The 21175-nt window shown below is 41.0% G+C and overlaps 1 long non-coding RNA gene across 2 annotated transcripts; it reads right to left on the reverse strand.

Moving 5' to 3' along the window:
• Positions 1-545: 545 nt before the first annotated feature.
• Positions 546-16002, reverse strand: LOC123362865. 2 transcript variants are annotated; one of them, XR_006576611.1, is made up of 4 exons: positions 15956-16002; positions 7119-7343; positions 6194-6351; positions 546-722 (listed from the first exon to the last, which is right to left on the reverse strand). It is a non-coding gene; the product is annotated as an uncharacterized LOC123362865 (long non-coding RNA). The 2 variants fall into 2 exon arrangements; XR_006576610.1 differs by lacking the exon at positions 15956-16002 and adding an exon at positions 13982-14060.
• Positions 16003-21175: the final 5173 nt, after the last annotated feature.

Raw genomic sequence — 21175 nt, forward strand, 5'->3', positions numbered from 1 at the left:
CTACACTGTGTTATATCTCTGAATTTTCAGTATAGGAGTTCAGTCTGTGTTCATACTATGTGTAGAAGTGGCAGAAGGTTTTGCAGTTTGTGCTGTGGTAACAAAGGGCTTTGGAAAGGCACTAAATATGCTTATGCAAAAGGTTTAGGTTTTTTAATATTCAGTAACTGTGATTTAGCAAACAGTTTTTCCTAGGCAGCAGATTCTTTAGCTGCTAAACTATCAGGAATTAATTAGTGTAATCAGTGATGTGAAAATCTATTTTGTGTTCATCACTTTTAAAGTGGTATTCAGAAATTAACAAAGAAAGGGCTTTGTACAGTGCAAAGACTGCTACTCTTTTGGTGAAAGTGTGAAAACTATGCTATGCTACCTTGGTAATAAAAGGCAAAATATTCAAACTAAACTTTTCATGAGAGAATTAAAATCAGTATATTTTAGACGTGAGCTGCTTTATAACATATATTTTACATTTGTATGCATCTTAAAGATATAATAGATAATGTAGCAATTAGTATAGAATATGAATTTTGCATACTGGAACATGAATAATTTTTGAAAAATTCCATACAAATATGGGTTAGCACTGATATTAGTATTACAGTTGACTACTGGTAGTCCGTTGAGCCCTTCTGTTCAGATCCTTATACCATGTTCGTCACAGTGGTGATGGTCTGTATAGAGTTGGTTGGTCACATGGTGCTAGCTGTCCTCATTTCCAGCTACAAAACAGTATTAAAAGATAAGAAAATGTATTTTTAGCAATGTCTTGATTTGCTCCCCTAAATTTGTATGGTCTGATCCAAAGCCTATGGAAGTCAGCTTGAAGAATCCCATTGAATTCCATGGGCTTTGGATCAGGCCCTTATTAACAATAAACGTGACTCAGATCCTCTTTGAATGGTCCCATGTTTAATCTGCCAATTGATTCCTTCTGTGGCTCCAAATCTACCTCATGCTTCAAAATAAGCGGTGCTGGTACCTGGTCCAGTCTAATATTACCTTTTTAATGTAAGCATCTGCTGTAGTTGCCACAAGGTTGCTATGAGATGGCCAGTAGGAGGGGAGGTGGTCTATGAGACACTCTGCCATAAGCACCTTATGAAAATGTTTGAGAACACTGCAAGTAAGCTATACATTTAGGTCTGCTGTATATTTAAAAATAAGCAGCACTGTCATGTGCTTCTAAATATACTGCTGATTGTAAATGGGGGTGAGAGAGAGAGACAAATTCAAACACTTAAAAAAATTAGATAAATGTTGGCATTGTTACATTATTAAAAATTGTTAAAAATATAACTATATATTCATATAGCAATGGCAACTATAGCAATAATATTTGTATGATTGTATAAGCAATTAATAAAATGCAGCCAAAACTGAAGTATGCTGACATTGAGTAATATAATGACTGAAAGATAGCTAATGTAACGCCAATATTTAAAAAGGGCTCTAGAGGTGATCCCGGCAATTACAGACTGGTAAGTCTAACGTCAGTACCAGGCAAATTAGTTGAAACAATAGTAAAGAATAAAATTTTCAGACACATAGAAGAACATAACTTGTGGGCAAAAGTCAACATGGTTTCTGTAAAGGGAAATGATGTCTTACTAATCTATTAGAGTTCTTTGAAGGGGTCAACAAACATGTGGACAACGGGGATCCAGTGGACATAGTGTACTTAGATTTCCAGAAAGCCTTTGCCAAGGTCCCTCACCAAAGGCTCTTACGTAAATTAAGTTGTCATGGGATAATAGGGAAGATCGTTTCATGGATTGAGAACTGGTTAAAAGACAGGGAACAAAGGGTAGGAATTAATGGTAAATTTTCAGAATGGAGAGGGGTAACTAGTGGTGTTCCCAAAGGGTCAGTCTTAGGACCAATCTTATTCAACTTACTCATAAATGATCTGGAGAAAGGGGTAAACAGTGAGGTGGCAAAGTTTGCAGATGATACTAAACTGCTCAAGATAGTTAAGACCAAAGCAGACTGTGAAGAACTTCAAAAAGATCTCACAAAACTAAGTGATTGGGCAACAAAATGGCAAATGAAATTCAATGTGGATAAATGTAAAGTAATGCACATTGGAAAAAATAACCCCAACTATACATACAATATGATGGGGGCTAATTTAGCTACAACTAATCAGGAAAGAGATCTTGGAGTCATCGTGGATAGTCCTCTGAAGACGTCCACGCAGTGTGCAGCGGCAGTCAGAAAAGCAAACAGGATGTTAGGAATCATTCAAAGAGAATAAGACAGAGAATATCTTATTGCCCTTATATTAATCCATGGTACACCCACATCTTGAATACTGCATACTGATGTGGTCTCCTGATCTCAAAAAAGTTATACTGGCATTAGAAAAAGTTCAGAAAAGGGCAACTAAAATGATTAAGGGTTTGGAAAGGGTCCCATATGAGGAGAGATTAAAGAGGCTAGGACTTTTCAGCTTGGAAAAGAGGAGACTAAGGGGGGGATATGATAGAGGTATATACAATCATGAGTGGTATGGAGAAAGTGAATAAGGAAAAGTTATTTACTTGTTCCCATAATACAAGAACTAGGGGTCACCAAATGAAATTAATGGGCAGCAGGTTTAAAACAAATAAAAGGAAGTTCTTCACACAGCACACAGTTAACCTGTGGAACGCCTTGTCTGAGGATGTTATGAAGGCTAGGACTATAACAGGGTTTAAAAGAGAACTAGATAAATTCATGGAAGTTAAGTCCATTAATGGCTATTAGCCAGGATGGGTAAGGAATGGTGTCCCTAGCCTCTGTTTGTCAGAGGGTGGAGATGGATGGCAGGAGAGAGATCACTTGATCATTCATTACCTGTTAGGTTCACTCCCTCTCGGGCACCTGGCATTGGCCACTGTTGGTAGACAGGATACTCGGCTGGATGGACCTTTGGTCTGACCCAGTATGGCTGTTCTTATGTTCTTATAATTACACATAATAAAATAAATGGTACAATCTACAAAGTTAAACTTTTTAACTAAAATCCTATATTATAGTATAACGTGGATTGGCTCTGGCTTTGTATTTATTATTCCTTTGCAATGATGTACTATTACATACAATTATATCTTCAATACGGGGAAAATACGGTCCCAGTCACTTTTGCACATGAGTAACAAATGGATCTACTCACCTTAGTAAAATTACTCGTGTGTAAATGTTTGTGGGATCAGGCCCTAAAGCTACACTTGGTAGTGATCCTAATTCTATAGCACATATAACAAAATATTGCGACCAATTCTTCTAACATTGAAGTCAATGGCAGAATGATTGGTCCCATTTGCTTTATGTTTATGGCCTTTTTGCTTTTTCTGAAAGTTGCTTTTGTTTCTTTCCTATAAGTGACAGTATATTTGATGAAATGATAAATGGAAGTAGCTTCCTGTATTCAAAGTATTCAAACACTCATATCCTGGAGTAAACAAACTCTAAGAATGAACATCCAGAATATGTTGGCTAATCATATAGCAGGGAACAGCAAGATATTGTATTTCTGTCATTATAATGAAATGTACCATCCGGGCTGTCAATCTTGCATTCTTATTGGTACTAAAAAACATGCTGGTTTTGGGTGGCCACTGCCTCTCTAAACTCCCTGATCTAAAGCCCATTAAAGTCAGTGGAGTACTCGAATGTAGTAACTCAAGCTAACTGTTGCAGTGAAGACAAGCCCTCTCTCTTCCCCTCCTCTATCTACACACACAGAGGCCCCAATTCAGGAAAACATCCCTAGTCAGAAAAGTCCTATGGGATTTAAGCATGTACTTTCCTGAATAGATTTAAGTGCATGCTCAAGTTCCGCTCTGAATTGGAGCCATTTTACAAATTAAGTGGGGTACTGAGTAACATAGTAGAGAGGGAAGTCAGAAGTTGAGGCTTCCATGTTTTCTGTGGGCTAATGGACGGGGAATACCAAGGACCGTAACCAATCAAAGCTGAGGGATTGTCACAATTACTGTACATTCCTCTATTCCATTTGGTTACTGTCCTTCAGAGCACAGGCATTTTTTACTGTATAATTACTAAGAAATAACTGTACATGCTGATGGAAATCTGAGCCTCTCAGAATGCAGAGAAATGAATAACTGATGAGTGTACAGTTATGCACTGTAACTCTAGAGTCCTCTGTACTCTGGCTGATATAATATATAAAAACAATATATTCTTATTTCCAGACAGAAAACTATGATACATGCTGTTAACCTTAACTCCATCTTACAGTAAATTAAGGTTAAAAACAAATTACAGGGATATTGTAGGCATCCCAAAACCAAGCATTAGAAATCCAGACAATTCAGTTACTGAAAAGAAATCCAGGCATTTTAAGATAAGAAATACCTAATTAAAGTACTCAAACAACTTTACTCTGCCCTGCAGGAACTCCAGAGGATGACCATATGATACACTACATTGCCTAAATCAGAATCTCTGGTTCTAAATTAAATTAAATTGATTTTGAAAGGATTAGATTTTTAAAATATTTATTTTCATTCATAACAATTAGAGACAATGATCATTAATAACTTAATTATAAATTAATTTATTCAAATGTAGCCTATGCACAAGATTTCTGTTAACTCTATGGAAAATTGAAGAGTCTACTTTATTCCAGTGTTACAATCATTCCAGACAAAGAAAAGACTGACAAAATGCCAAGTTCTTAAAAGGACCCAAATTTTAATTTATTTTAAACCATAAACAAATTAACAGATTTATTTGTAAATTCATCTTGTACTCAAGAATAAGTGCTGTAAATTTGGGAGGCTAGGTTGTATTTTTCATACACAACAAAGAGGTTGAATAGGCTTTATGGCCAAATATAACTAGTCTTTACTATGGAGTCACTGTCGGCATCTCCATAGTATTTTACATACTAGTAATATATACAATAAAAATCTTCTCGCTTTGTCCATAAAAATATCACTGTTGTTCTGTACAAATTTTATTGTCATGTACATTTTAGTTTAGGTATACCTATTTTTAGGTGCAGTTAATAAAGCAAATTTTGACATCATGATGGCTATTTGATGCATAAAGCTTCACAAAAAGATCCCCTCAGCCTCAAGATCACATACTTATAGCTGTGCATCTATGACCAGATTATCCATCTTGGGCCAAATTCTGTCGTCAGTCATATCAGCTGCAGCTCTGCTTGGTCCATAGTGTTCTTTTGGTAGATGTTATGTATTGTGCACATTATTGATCGGTTTTACTGAACTTTCAAAGGAAAACTTTATTAGCAGTCTGATCCAATGCCCCTGGGAGTCAATGGGAGTCTTTCCATTGACCTCAGTGAAGACTGAATCTGGCCAGAGGTCCAATTTTTTTTTCTGAGACAGGGATATATGTTATATATTACCAGAAAATGATAGAAGTGTAATATTAATATTACTAAAGGCAGTTCTACAGTAGAAAGTTTTGCTGGTTTAACTATACCAGTATGGCAAAAACAGCAAAATCCTGCTAATGCAGACACAGTTATATCTGTATAAAAGTGTCTGTACCACCATAGTTTATGTTATAAGCATTCTTATGCACATGTAAGCTGCGTCTATACTACAGCTTTAACTATATCAGTAAAAAAGTACATCCCTAACTGGCATAACTATGGTAGTAAAACTTTAAGTGTAGACCAGGCCTGACTGTAGAAGTTATAATGATATACTAAGTCAGTTAGCAAGAAATAAACAGGAAGAAAACCCAAACCCACCAAGAATTTGTAACAGATAGCTTTATTATTCTGTTTGATTCCTTTTCTGTGGACTGAGTAAGAAAGTCTGTCTATCAAAAGCTTGCTGATTTCATAATTTAGTCAAAATAAAAGGATCAACACGCCAATTTAATTTTTTTTTATTGTTTCATGTGGAGTAAATCAAAATTATTTAGGAAATCTGATTACAAGCCCTGGTATTCATACAGTGATGTTAAGATGTGTATCTGAGTAGATCTTTTTATGGGTCAAGTTCTGTCTGGCCCTTCATGTAATTTGGGAATAGAAGCAATCTGAAAGGAAAGCCAGGGCATAGTTAATATGTCCCAATCCCTCCAAATCTGTGGAACTGATACTCATAGTCCACCATAGAGAGCTGTTTCCAAGTGCTACTTGGAGATCGGGGCCACATGTTTTAGTGCTGATCCACAAATCACTGTGGCCACTCTACAGCCTTACCTGTCCAGAATACTCTCGTTTTTTCCAGGAATAATTTGTGTGGATAGCTGATTGGGGATCCCGAGCTGACGAGAATGTGGGTGCAAAATAAAACTTATCTGTATTGTGGTAGTACCAGGGAACCACACTCAGGGATTACGACGTGATTGTGCCAGGTACTGTATAAACACAATAAAAAGATACAGAAAATAAGCAATTTTGGGCAGTAATAGCAGCATTAATTTGTATCCATTTGTGTGGGAGGGAAGGGGAACCAAATAGAGACAGAATGTGGCCTTGTGTGGTTTTAGCATTCAACTGCTTAAGAGTGAAAGAGGAGAGACCAAAATTCACATTAATAGTTAAAGAAGAATAAATGTCTTCATATGCTAAAGTCTGTAGGTGCTTGGTTATTTACTTAGCTGTGTGTAGCTGCTGAGCTGCCATTATTATCTAAGCACTAGTCATGGTAATGAATATTTGGTTACTTACAGCGGCATTTATATTTCCATGGTCCCTAAAATGGAAACCAGACAGACCTTTACTTTACATATGTTGTATTTATATGCACACATTAAAAAAGGGTATCTGTCCATATGCTCTACGCCCCCCTGATGTAATTTGAAAGTACACAAAACCTCAAAAGAACACTCCAACTTAGCTAACATGAATCAATGACATTCAGTATGACCCACAGCCAGAAACCAAAGCAAATCAAAAGCTGAAACCACCCTTCTTCTCCAGCAGCTCACCACCCTCGCAATTCTCTATCATGTACAAAAGCCTGTAAAAAAACCCTAAGATTTGCACTGTACCCTGATGGTCCTTAAATTCAGGCTATTTCTGACCATCAGGTGAATTCCAGAGTGGCAGAGCCCCCAAAGAGAGTGCTTTGTCAGCAGTCCCCCCTTTTTGTTTGTACCATCTGGGCTTCAGCTTGAAATACCTCTGATGATCCGAACCAGGGGAGCGAGGCTGTATTCTAATGTCTTTAGCCTGCATGACAGAAGTAAAACATCTCCACCTAGATTTCTCCTCCTGTTGTTGGCTTTATTGCTGCGAAGGGCTGGGTGCTTCCGGCAAGGTGCTGAGTACCTTCAGCTCCCAGTGAAGTTAGTCGGAGCAGAACTCCTCAGTTCCTGTTGAGATCAAGCCCATTGGTGCTAGATTTCTGTGTAGACAAATGCCAGAGAGAAAGTCAATCAAACACTGTTTAAACTCCATGTAATGTAACAGTATGGCAACAGCAGCACAACGTGCTTTACATAATTTACAAAGTTATCAAGACATTATCAAAAACGCTTCAGACAGATGAGGCGCTGTAGTAATCTGTAGAAAGACTCAGATTCATGTTAGTGATGCCTCAAAGCCATTGGCCTAAAATAGAAAATGCCATACAGACCTCATAACTTAATCCTCCATATTCATTACAAAATCTGGCCCATATCTCTGTTTGCGTTACTCAGACAAATAACCCCTATAACTCAGTGGCTCTACTCACATAAGATGAGAAGGCTTTGACTCTAAAATTCCTGAGAAGTCTGCAATATCCATTTATATTTTAGTCCTCAAATCACTGAATCAAACAAGTCCTACAGTGTCACTATGTTCCGGTTTCACTAAAACAATTGCTAAATTATTTCCCCTCAGTCTTCACGTTGAATCACTACATAAGGTAAAAATTCCATGTACACGTTACACATATTGGATAAATGGCCGTTCAGACAAGAATCAAGTTTTATTTTTGCTATAATAAATATTAAGGATTTGTCACTTACTTCACATGCATTTCAGTTATAGTCAAACAATAGAGCTGCCTGGCATGATGTTTCTGTTTTAATGAGTCCAAATCATCATTCTGCTACCATCTCAAAGCTCCCATATGTTTCAGCAATGAACAGAGTTAGAATCATCTAAATGTAGTAGTATTGTGCAAGAAGGAAGTTAATCAACATCTTCTTTCATGAGGCAAAAAATAATAAAAAATTGGTATAAATAACTTAGCTCTTCCTTGGATGACCTTAGCTTATTCAGGAACTCCTGGCCCCAACATATACCAACTATTTCATGTAAATGTAACCCAGTAGAAAAGGTCTATTAAAATGATTAAGGATTCATTGTATGCATTATCCCACAATTTCTGAAACATAGGAAAATCCCACTGACTTTCACAGTTGCTGTGCAAGTATAAAAGACAACCTTCAACCCTTAACTGACAGGAATTTAAATATATTAATTTATATTTTATTACATATCTAATACTGTAAATAAGTAACATAGGATAGTTAATATCAAGGCATTACATTAAAATGTAATGCAATGGTACTAATAAAAGTTTATACTCTGAACAGTGTTTTAATTTGACATGTCATTTTCATTATGAGTAAGGTGCATAAACCAGGTTTATTGTTCTCAGCATGTGATACAAATTTTAGGGTCTGTATTTTAACATTTTGACTCCATCTACTTACTCAGCTCAAACATCTATTGAAGTTAGAGTTTTCTTGAATAAGAACTACATTAAACCCAAGTAAATGATCCAATCACTGAGCTATGGGATATTCTGATGTGGGTCTCCCTCAGTCTCTCCTATTGAGGTGTTCCACTTACATTTAAATTCAATGAAATAATTGAATAATTAAATATTAATTGGGCTCATAAGCGCCAACTTTCCCGCTTTCTCCTGGGTGATCAACCCACCCTCAGCCCCGCCCCCACCCCACCCCTATAACTCAGTGGCCCCACCCCTGCTCTGCCCCCATTCCAACCCATTCTCCAAAGTCCCCACCCCAACTCCATCCATTCCCTGCCCCTATTCAAACCCCTTCCCCAAATCCCCGCTCCAGCCCTTCCTCTTCCCCTGAGCGTGCCGCATTCCCGCTCCTCCCCCCCCTCCTGGAGCTTGCTCACGCTGCCATTTCAATTATCAATAGAAATATTTTGTCATCAGTTTGTGTGTGTACTGCGAAATTGACTTTACTGAGATTTGCCAATTTAAAAATCTAATTTTTCAAGCCTAGTTTGAAGGGAGGTCCCCCCTGGCTGTTTTGTGTGGTGTTAAGGAGACTATGAGCACACCTACCAGACTGGGCTCTGCACACGAGTTAGGCAGAGGAGCCCTTATCTTCCCAGCTCGTGGATCACTTTGGGGCACAGACAGGCGCTATGAACCCGGACACCTAAAGGGAGGCAGCAGCGTGCATGCCCAGAGGCAGGAACATAGGTGCTTAGGGAACTTTTATTGCAAAAACTTAGGAGCCGAGTGACTTTAGGCACCTACAGGGTTGGGTGGTAGCTGAGCAGGAGTTTTGTGGACCACAATGGCACCTAAAACAGGACTTAGGCTCCTAACTCACAGATTTAGGGACCTATGTCCCTTTTTGGATCCAGGCCTTAAGTCATTTTTCATGCTCTTAGGCCCACTGATGTCAATGGGACTGCTCACATGACTAAGGGCTCCTCACATAGTGGTTTCTCTGACTGAGCCCCAGTAGTGTAAAGAAAACTTTACAATGAACTGAGTTTTGCACAGCTCCAATTTAAATACACTTTTCACAGCATTATGAAAAAACAGGCTGCGTATGTCAATAACTTGTACTGCTATTTCTTTGGCTCATCATCTTCACAATCCTTAACAATTTTTATTTACAGTATTTTAATAAAGGATTTAAGGGCCTGATTCAAATTCCATTGAAGTCAACAGAAAGACTTCCATTGAGTGCAGTGGGATTTGAATCAGGTGCTTAAGCACCCTTCAAAGTGTATTTATTGGTTCAGTAATATATTCCATTCTGGATTGACTTGATGCATTTCCAGTCTTGTGCTACTCGTCCTCTCTTCATAGCTCATGTTTCCCTCCCTGGGCTTCTCATCCAATCTCAGTGTCTGCCCCCCATTCCTCACCAGTCTCTTTGCCCAGCCAGTGCCAGTTCTCCCCTTATTCCCTGGCTCATCGTTTGATCTATTCCACTTCCTCCACCCCACTGGTTCTCAGTCCTAGTCTCTCCCTTGGCTCCTCATCCAATTTGAGTCTCTCCATGACCTATCACCTTCCCAAACCATTTTCTTCCCAGACTCCTAGTCTCCGGATGACCCAGTCCCAGTCATCCACCACCCCCGGCTTCCAGTCTCCTTGTCCAGCCAGCCCTAATCTCCCTCCAGCCTAACTCCCAGTTTCCATCCCCACTTCTGTCAGCCTCTCCTTTCTCAGGCTTCTTGTCCCAGTCGATACCCCCAAAGGTCCAATTCTTGTCCCCCTCTTCATTCAGATCAGGCAGGTATCTTATCACTGCTGTTTGGCCCAGTAGTGGGGTTATTGAGAGCACAAGGAGGACAGTTCAGGGTTGGCTCTAGGATTTCCGCCGCCCCAAGCAGGGCGGCATGCCGCGGGGGGCGCTCTAGCGGTCGCCGGTCCCGCGGCTCCGGTGGACCTCCCGCGGATGTGCCTGTGGAGGGTCCGCTGGCCCCACGGCTCCGGTGGAGCTCCCGCAGGCATGCCTGCGGATGCTCCACCGGAGCCGTGGGACCAGCGGCCCCTCCGCAGGCACATCTGCGGGAGGTCCGCCGGAGCTGCGGTCCCAGCGGACCTTCCGCAGGCATGCCTGCAGGAGGTCCGCCGGAGCCACCTGCCGCCCTCCCGCTGGGACGCCGCCCCAAGCGCGCGCTTGGCGCGCTGGGGTCTGGAGCCGGCCCTGGGGCAGTCTCCCTGCTCACGGGTAAGGTGCCCAGACCTAGCATGATCTGCAGTGTCCCAGGGCTGAAATGTCATGGAAAGCCCTAATCAGCCCCACGCTTGAGCATGCTCAGGATGGATGGAATCTTCATGGAATTTAGCTGCTCCAATCTAAGAAATCTTTACTGAACATGTGCCAACGAGGGTTGCCAGGCATCCGGTTGCCAACTGACCAGGTTGCTAAAAGTCCAGTTGGCCGCAGTGGCCGGCTCTATGCAGCTCCCGGAAGCTGCCAGCATGTCCCTCCAGCTTCTAGGTGCAGATGTGGCCAGGGGGGCTCTGTGCACTGCCTCTGCCTGTGGCGCAGACACCATCCCAAGCACTGGCTCCGCAGCGCCCATTGGCTGGGAACCCCCACAGATTCCCCACAGGGAAACCCCCTGCCCCAGCCCTGAGCTCCCTCCTGCATCCAAACTCCCTCCCAGAGCCTGCACCTCCTCCCACACCCTAACCCCGTGCCCCAGCTCAGAACCCCTTCCCACACCCAAACTCCTTCCCAGAGCCCACACCCCCTCATACACTCCTTCCCACAGCCGAACCCCTCAGCCCCAGGGCAGATCTCCCACCTGCACCCCAAACTCCTCATCCCCAGCCCCAGCCCAGAGCCCTCACCCCCTCTCACTCCTGCCCCAGCCCAGTGAAAATGGAGTGAGTGAGGGCAGGGGAGAGCGTGTGACGGAGGGAGGGGGGATGGAGTGAGCAGGGGTAGGGCTGTGGAGCAGGGGCGGAGCCTCGTGGTGGGGCAGGGGATGGGGCAAGGGTGTTTGTTTTTTTGCAAGCAGAAAGTTGGCAACCATAGTGCCAACTTGATTTTTCAGACGCTTGTAACTTGGTCAAATTTGGGCAGATTTTCATGGGATGGCAAAAGGTACATCTCTGGCACAAAGCCTCCCCCCTGCCAAATTTCAAGACCCTGCTGCAAAGCATGGGGACAGCTGAGCTTTTCAAAGAAAAGGTCTCAAGAATTTTTAACATGGGCAAAATAACGTAGAATCATAGAAATGCAGGGCTGGAACTGAGGTCATCTAGTCCAGTCCCCTGCACAGAGGCAGGACTAAGTATTATCTACACCATCCTTGACAGGTGTTTGTCTAACCTGTTCTTAAAAATCTCCAGTGACAGAGATTCCACAACATTCCTGGATAATTTGTTCCAGTGCTTTACTACCCTTATAGTAAGGCAGTTTTTTCTAATGTCTAATCTAACTCTTGCTTGCTGCGATTTAAGTCCATTGCTACTTGTCCTGTCCTCAGTGATTAAGGAGAACAGTTTATCACCCTCCTCTTTATAAACTTTTATGTATTTCAGGACTGTTATCATGTCCCCTCTCAGTTGTCTCCAGACTAAACAAATCCAGTTTTTTCAACCTTTCCTTGTAGGTCGTGTTTTCTAGACCTTTAATCATTTTTGTTGCTTTGTCCATATCTTTCCTCAAGTTCCCCCCAGAACTGGACACTACTCTAGTACATATTTTCCCCTAACTTTGTTCTCAGAAACAGCTGAGTTATTCTTGTTGAAATTTTCCAGAAATGATAAGCATGAGGCACACACCCAGCATGGAAAATTTCAACTCAAAAGTTTAGTAATGTTATAAGTAACTGATAGGGTCTTATAGTGGGAAGTACTGAGCAACTTTAATGATTGGCAGTGCTACCTGCCCTGTGTATAATAAGTATGATAAATACAAGTGAAGTCATCATTTAAACTTCTCTTAAAGGATAGCATGAGCACACAATTTCTAGCAATATTTAATTAAGACACAATTCTCCATCCTTAAAGGCATTTCTTGGATTCAAGAAAAAAAATTATACTGATTTGGATATGAGTGGTTTCTTAATATACAAATGAGATTTGCTGTTTAACTGCAATACTTCTTGCTCATTTATACAGGATTAAATTTTTTGCCAAATTTGGGACCACGAAGAAATTTCCACCTCATCCCCATGGCTTGGATTGTGGTTGGTCCTTTCACTTCCTCTGGATCAACAAAGATGGGATCATCAGGTAGGCATACCTCACTCTGAAGTTTTCTTTCATTTGCTAGGTGCTGTACTAAAAGCAAATTGAAAATCTGTATTTTTGACCTAGTTTTCATCCTGCTCTAGAATATGCATTCAGTACTTCAGAGAACAGCACACCATTTCTAAATATCATCATTCCAGCCTCAATTAAAAAATTACTAATAATGCTATTAACTATAGATGAAAAAAATCTGCATTGTATCTTCAGGTCAGTTTTCTAAAAGCCTGATGTAATTCTATTATCTATTTTCAACTACAGTAACTCCTCACTTAACGTTGTAGTTATGTTCCTGAAAAATGCTACTTTAAGTGAAACGATGTTAAGCGAATCCAATTTCCCCATAAGAATTAATGTAAATAGTGGGGGTTAGGTTCCAGGGAATTTTTTTTTGCCAGACAAAAGACTATTTGTATGTGTGTATACACACACACACACACACACACACACACACACACACACACAGAGTATAAGTTTTAAATAATTTAATACCATACACAGCAATGATGATTGTGAGGTTAGTTGAGGTGGTGGAGTCAGAGGGTGGTAGAGGATGGGATATTTCCCAGGGAATGCCTTATTGCTAAATGATGAATTAACACTCGGCTGAGCCCTCAAGGGTTAACATGACCAAGCACAAAAGATAGGACAAGAACACACCAAAAATTAAAAATAACTAACAAGTGGCGATATAAGAGAAATTCCTCATTAATATCTTGTCCACTAACATATACTTATTCGGACAATAAATAAATTGTTCTTGCACAGAGAACCCCAAACATATTTCACAGTCCAAGTAAATTTGGAGCAGTTGCGAATAAAATGACTTCTGAAAGTGTAGAAAAAACTGTGAGTTTATAAAAATGATCAAAGATCCCAGCTAATCATATCAGCATAGCATATAATCATAATACTTGGCATATATATAGCCCCTCAATATGAGGATCTTAAAGTGCTTTACAAATATTAATTAAGCCACTGTAAACAACTATAGGAGATAGGTAAATATCTCCATTTTACTGTTTGGAAAACAGGTGCAGAAAGATTAAACGACTTACCCAAAGTTATACAGGAGTTCTGTGGCGAAGTGGGCACAGGTCTCCTGACGTATTTTAACCACAAGACCCTCTGGATGTATTGAGGTATAAATGGAGAGAAGAGAGATGTCATTTGTACCTTGGGAGTACGACTAAAAACTCAGACTTTCAACACTTGTGGAAGAGCAACTATCTCAGAAGTACAGGCAAGACAAACCCTAATTAACCTGTGAGGACTTACAAACATATTTTTCTGTTAAATTATTTTTATATGAAATTAACAGCAAATAGGTTTCAAGAAGATTGAAAAATTAGCTTCACCTGCTACTGATTTTCTTCCTAGTTGCAAAGTCTATTGTTTGATATGGCAAGAAATAAGCTGTTAACCATAATGCATATTAATGCATGACTAGAAGGGGACATATTTAATCATCAAAAGGGCATTGATCAGTAGTTGTTCATCTGAAAATAATTCCATCCCTGTGCAATTTTACATGTCATGATGCACTTAATATGAGCTCTGTAAATGTAGTCCTCATTATCTAAATCCACATTCTTATGACTAAATTTTCTGCACACCTCCAGAAATTCATCCACAGTATTTGAGAGCACACCCATATTTCACATGACAGTTAACTGTGTGCAGAGATACTCAGGCATGTTTTTAAACACTTGCTGAAATGTTGACATTTATCAACATATTGGGCAATTTTGATGATATCCCTAAATGAGGACTTCAGCTGTATCTTGCTATTGGCTAATTTACATTCTATGCCGGTTAAGAACGTGAACCCTTTTCAGGAAAACTTTCTGGGCCAGAAGTTATCTCTTGGGAAAAATAATTCTTGTCCTTAAATAAGCGTGGCATATCCATTGAGATCTGCTGATAAAAATCGCTATATAAGAGCTAGGAATTATTATTGTTATTGAAGTGGGGGTTGGGAAGGAATGCACTTAGAGCTTTTCTCCTGTATGCTCCCCAGGCAAGGGTCTGGGATAAATCCATCCATCCCCCTGCACTCAAGGCAGGTCCTTTACAACTACTCCTATGCACAATCCACCCCAGAGGGGACAGGAAAGAGAACCAAGTCTCTTTCCCTAGCTCATTTTCACATTGATCAATGTAGCTGACCAGCCACTCAGAGAGGAACAAGCTGCACCATTAATGGAGTTTCCCCCTCCCCCCCAAATCATTTTCACTTAGCTATTTACATGTTTTATTTTTCAGGATAATGTTAAGTGTGTTATTACCAACTGCTAATAGAATATTTGGTAAAGATCTTAAAGTTGCAGTTTCTTCCAAATGATGTTGTAAATCACATTTAATAGGAAAATATATATAATTTATAATGAATATATAGATTGTGTGTGTATATATGTGTGTGTTTACTTAATATTCAGTGTGTCATTATAGAATACATATATAATTGTTATATTTTGTTTTCAAAATAATTTGTGATTTCTTTATATTTTGAGATTCCTGAAGAATCTAAAAACAGTTTTTATTCTCCTTTGCCATTTTTTTTCTCTGTTTGCTTCATTGACCAAAGAATCTGGTCTTGTTCTCAAATAATGCCAATTCCTTAAATAGTACAGTGCTGTGATGTATTTTCGAATGTTTCAAGAGCAGAAAAATATAAAGAGCCCCCATAGTGCTATGTGATCCATAGTTTTTATCTATCAACAGGGGAAATATTAGTTTTCAAAGGAATAGATTATGAGTGCACAAGAAAACCTTAAAACTTTGTTTGAATTTTGATTCTGTAGGCCAAGCCACAGCACAATCTCAGAAAATTTTTACAATGTTTATGGAATTTGCTTCCCTTAATTTTTTCTTGGCTTTTTTTTTTTATAGCTTTCCTGAATCTTGGGTTGTTTTTCTCACTCAGATATTAGGTTTGTCTTGATCTTCCTAATACTCAGATTCTGTCTTCCTGTGGTAATTATTATTTTTGCCACTGTTTCCTGATGCTATTTCAGCCTAACAGCACATACCTAGTCAGACAGACATTCTTCTTGCATCCCATTCATTTTCTGTCTGCCTCCTGTTTGTCTGTTCTAGCATTCTGATGTCATAACAATCTAGAACAGACAGTCAGAGACTGAAAGAGCAGAGCAGGACAAAAATAAATGCAATAGAAAGTGAATTGTATAGAAACAGAGAAAACAAAAAATACTTGCTCCTAGCTGCTAAAAAATAATTTGGTACCTATTTATCAAGCTAAATTGTTTTCTTATTGCAAAACAGAAAAGAATTACAGAGCTCATTTACACATGGTTGACTCTTGCTTGAGCAATTTTTCTAATGTATTATGCACAAACATGATTTTCTTTCTGTTGTTCTTCTACCTTATGTTTTCAGAAAACAAAACAGCTATTTTGGACAGTACAAGGACAAAACCATTTTTCCATTCATGCTTAATTTCCTCTACATCCCATTTACATTTTCCCAGGGCACAGATGGTAGTGCATTCTTGGAACACATTCCATCTTGTGTTTTTGGAAGATTCCCCTATTCAAGATTACAGTGCTCTGAGGCATCTACTAGTTTTTATTGTTCTTTCCCTCCCCTAAATAGTGTGGTTATTGGGTTGGGTTGGGAAATTGAGATAATCTTCTTAGCATATGCAAATCCAGAGCATGCCCATGACACATTAATACCCAAATGCACAAATTAAAAATAAAAGGATATAAGCATAACTTCTAAAAATTATTAGGGAACAAAACTTCCAGCGAGCCTTAACCTGTTTACTAACAGTGCACTTAATGCATTTAGTTCACAAATGTGCTCACTGCAATTGAATGTGGTGGGTCTTTGTCAGGCTGCCTGAAGGAAAAAGGGTCATTGCTCTGTAAGGAGCCTCTCTGCAATTAGTTTACAGTGAGCGTAGGGTAGGAGAACTTACCTGAATAGATCAAGGAAGGAACAGGAAGTGGCCAGGCAGGGTGGGGGACACTACCCCTCTAGATGCCCATGGAAGGAAGGTATTTTCATCTCTAGCAGTTCTGAAGAAGTCCTGCGTCTCAGCAATCATGGGGTAGCAACATGCACTCTCCGACCTGGGATCAGAGGAGGATTTTGTTTTCCCAGTGATCTGCTATCCACACTGTGCTGGTTGCCTTTTTCTTTAGGGGTTAGGAAGGAATTTTTCCCTTCCCCTCAGATTGGCAAAAGTGGGGTGGGTTTTTTTCCCCTTCTCCACAGCAAGTCAGGGACCCGGTGGGGTAGGGAAAGAAATTGGGTCAAGTGGTTGCAACGTAGTAGTTAGCAGGTGTCCAGTGCCATACTCATTCCAGAGAGGTTATATGGTTCTCTGATAAACAGCATTTGAGGGGGATTTAGGGCATCCCCTAAGGAATTGGTGGAAGAGGTTTGGGGCGCCTAACCCCTGGTACAGTGGGGACATAACTTACCCTTTTTTTTCAGCCCCCTTAACCCTCATATAAGGGCAGGGTGGCAGGGCCCCAGCCTGTTTCCCAGGTTAGGAAAGGCTGACACCAGCCTAAATAGCTGGAAAAAAATGCACTGTTGAATTTATTATAGGGTATTCCCAGTAAGTGAATAATGTTGTGGCCTAATTATACCATCCGTGCTTCTTGTCTTTTTTATGGTGTGGCCAGGACAAGGTACACACAAATGGGATGTTTATGTGCCTAATCACGATATTTCTATTCTCTTGCAGTAGTATGGAGGCATGATAGCCACTATGTAGTTAAGGCTGAAAAAGCCATTCTATTCTAAAACTTGGTTGACGCTTGTTGTCACTTTCACAAAAATTCCTGGTGAGCTGAAATTTGTTGTGCTTAGTCTTATCCCAGTGATTCATTTTTTGGTAAAATTAAAAAGTCAGTCCAGCACTTTCCAAATTATAAAATGGTGAGGAAAAAACTTCATTTCCCTGCTTTTTGCTCCAGTTTGCAACCTTTTGTTGTGTTGCATAGCCCAAAAACTATTTGGTTTCCAGATATACCATATGCTTGTTTCTCAGTGAGGACAAGTACTTTTGATATGTTTCAAGAAATTTGGTTCGTAAGTTTTTCACATGGAGATGAGACAGAACTAAGTTTGAAGGTAGAATAGTCTTGACAAAATGTACCTCTTTCTGGGTACATATTCCCGCTCTCTGGTTACAAACAAAACAAGGCCCAGTGTTTGCAGAAGTAGCTAATTAGGTCTTTGGAACAAGACACATTTAAATTCCCAGGTGCCACTCATACACCAGTGAAGGCAGTGCACACCGAAGAAGTGGAAAAAGACTTGATACCCAAACCACCACGTCAGCAGTAGGAAAGTAACCTGCACTTTCTATCTAATGTCATGCATATGATAGAAGCAGATACAGATCTGATTGGAAGAAGGTGCTAAAGGGGAAAAGGAAGAAAAACAAACAGAAAATATACTTTCTGCTTTTTCAGATGATGGGGCAGGTTCTTCAAGATGTTTGAAACAGCAATGTGTCAAAGTGCTCTACAATAACCTAAATCTTTTAGGGAGTGACTAATGCTTAAGTTTTTCTATACTATTGCTAGATGCGCAGTGATGTATAAAATCAGACTGCTGTATATGTATAATAGCAGAGAACAGAGAGCTATTCTGTTGGTAAACACTTTAGTGAAAACTTCATGTTTGTGCTAAGGAGGAAGGTAAGAGGCACACAGTTCCAGTTTTTACTTTCTGGGCAAAATAAATTACTGTATCCCTGTTAAAAGTAAGTGGTAGAGCTTTTTTGTTTGTTTGTAGTTGTGTATTTTCTGTAAACAGAACAATGGGATTAGAAAATTTCTTACAGAAATGGATGGAGTAGCCATTAGAACCTGCAACTTTATCAGATTGGTGCTATTTAATAGCTTCTTGGATTGCATTCAAAATTATGGCATTCTGAAAAGTGTATGGTATATTTTCTGTTAATGTGGGGAATTTTAACTCCTGTAAGAACCCCTTGGTGTCAGTAGGACTCTGCTTCTCTTCAGGAATATTCAGCTTCTTATAGAAATTCAGGCTAATTTTATTAGTAAATTGGTAACTAGTTTTACCTAATTTCCTACCTTGACTGTTGCTATAATACTTTTGATGTTGAGCTGTATATGAATTGCTAGCTAATTTGCCAAATTTGTTACTAAGCTTGAAGGACAGCTGTTTCTTAGGCCTGGTCCACACTAGGACTTTAATTCGAATTTAGCAGCGTTAATTCGACTTAACCATGCACCCGTCCACACCAGGAAGCTAATTAGTTCGACCTAGAGGGCTCTTTAGTTCGAATTCTGTACTCCTCCCCTACGAGGGGAGTAGCACTAAATTCGACATGGCTATGTCGAATTAGGCTAGTGTGGATGCAAATCGACCTTAGTAGCTCCGGGGAGCTATCCCACAGTGCACCACTCTGTTGACGCTCTGGACAGCAGTCCAAGCTTGGATGCTCTGACCAGCCACACAGGAAAAGCCCCAGGGAAATTTGAATTCCTTTTCCTGTCTGGCCAGTTTGAATCTCATTTCCTGTGTGGACGTCGTGGCGAGCTCAGCAGCACTGGCAACGATGCAGAGCTCTCCAGCAGAGGAGTCCAGGGAATCTCAGACTAGAAAGAGGGCCCCAGCATGGACTGACCAGGAAGTCCTGGATCTGATCGCTGTGTGGGGCGAGGAGTCTGTGCTTTCGGAGCTGCGCTCCAACAAACGGAATGCAAAGACCTACGAGAAGGTCTCCAAAGCCATGGCACTCAGAGGATACAGCCGGGATGCAATGCAGTGCTGCGTGAAAGTCAAGGAGCTGAGACAAGGCTACCAAAAAATCAGAGCGGCAAACGGACGCTCCGGAGCCCAGCCCCAGACATGCCGGTTCTACGAGGCACTGCATGCCATTCTAGGTGGGTCTGCCACCACTGCCCCACCAGTGTGGGTGGACTCCGACGATGGGATAGTGTCGACGGCCAGTTCCTTGGCGATGTTCGCGGATGGGGAAGATGAGGAAGGAGATGAGGACGGGGGGGGGCAGTCGACAGCGCTTACAACGCTGATTTTCCAGACAGCCAGGATCGCTTCATCACCCTCACTGAGATCCCCTACCAACCCTCCCCAGCCGTTACCCCGGACCCTGAATCAGGGGAAGGATCAGTCTGTAAGTGCTTTAAACATGTTAACATTTATTTTTAATGGAGCAGGAATAGTTACTAGTTGAAAAGAAGGTCAATATATATGGGGATAGAACAGAAATCCTCTTGGGAGATTTCCAAGAAGCTCTCGTAGAGGTACTCGAAAAGCCTCCGCATGAGGTTCCTGGGGAGAGCTGCCTTATTGGGTGCTCCGTGGTAGCACACTTTTCCGCACCAGGCTATCATCAGGTACTCTGGGAGCATTGCCTCCACGAGCATGGCAGCATAGGCCCCTGGTTTGTGCTGGCTTTCACGCAGCTCTCTATCTGCCTCAGTGACCCTCCTCAGGGTGATTTCGCTCGGAGACTCCTGCATTTAATTACAGTAATTTGTGTACTATTAGTATTGGGAGTGCTTCACTGTTCCTTTGCATAATAATGAACGTCACTTTACAGCCACGTGGTGGAGGCTGCAGAGTGGCAGCATACAGGGATCTTTCCCAGGGAACAGACGCGAGGGGGTGCAACAGGGGCAGAGTTTATGCTTTCAGGATTGCCTGTAGCAAGAGGACAGTGGTATACATTCACTTTTAAGCAGCCAAAAGTTTTTGGCTTACCATGCCTGGCTGCTCCACGGATTCTGCTGTCCTGCCCCGCTTGTCTGATCTGCAATGCAATCCCCCAGGCAATGAAAGCGAATTCCAAAAATTCGAACTTTCCCTGAGTGAGTGCTGTGCATGGTCTTGTTCACAGAGACTGACTAGACTATGTTTCTTCTTTGCAAAAATGTATCTTTATAAGGAAGTCAATCCCTTTTTCCCATCACACAGCTGCAACTGTATCCCGACCTGCTCCAGCATGCCCCTCACAGAGGCTGGCGCAGATTAGGCGACGCAAGAAAAAGACACGGGACGAGATGTTCGCTGAACTTATGGGCTGCTCCCGAGCCGAGGTGGCCCAGCAGAGCCAGTGGAGGGAGAACCTCTCTCAGCAGCAGCGCTCACACAGCGAACGGGAGGACAGATGGCGTCTGGAGGACCAGCAGGCGACTCAAACGCTGCTTGGACTAATGAGGGAGCAAACGGACACGCTCAGGCGCCTTGTGGATGTTCTGCAGGACCGCAGGCAG

Source organism: Mauremys mutica, chromosome 2 (genome assembly GCF_020497125.1).
Source record: "Mauremys mutica isolate MM-2020 ecotype Southern chromosome 2, ASM2049712v1, whole genome shotgun sequence".
NCBI lineage: Eukaryota > Metazoa > Chordata > Testudines > Geoemydidae > Mauremys > Mauremys mutica.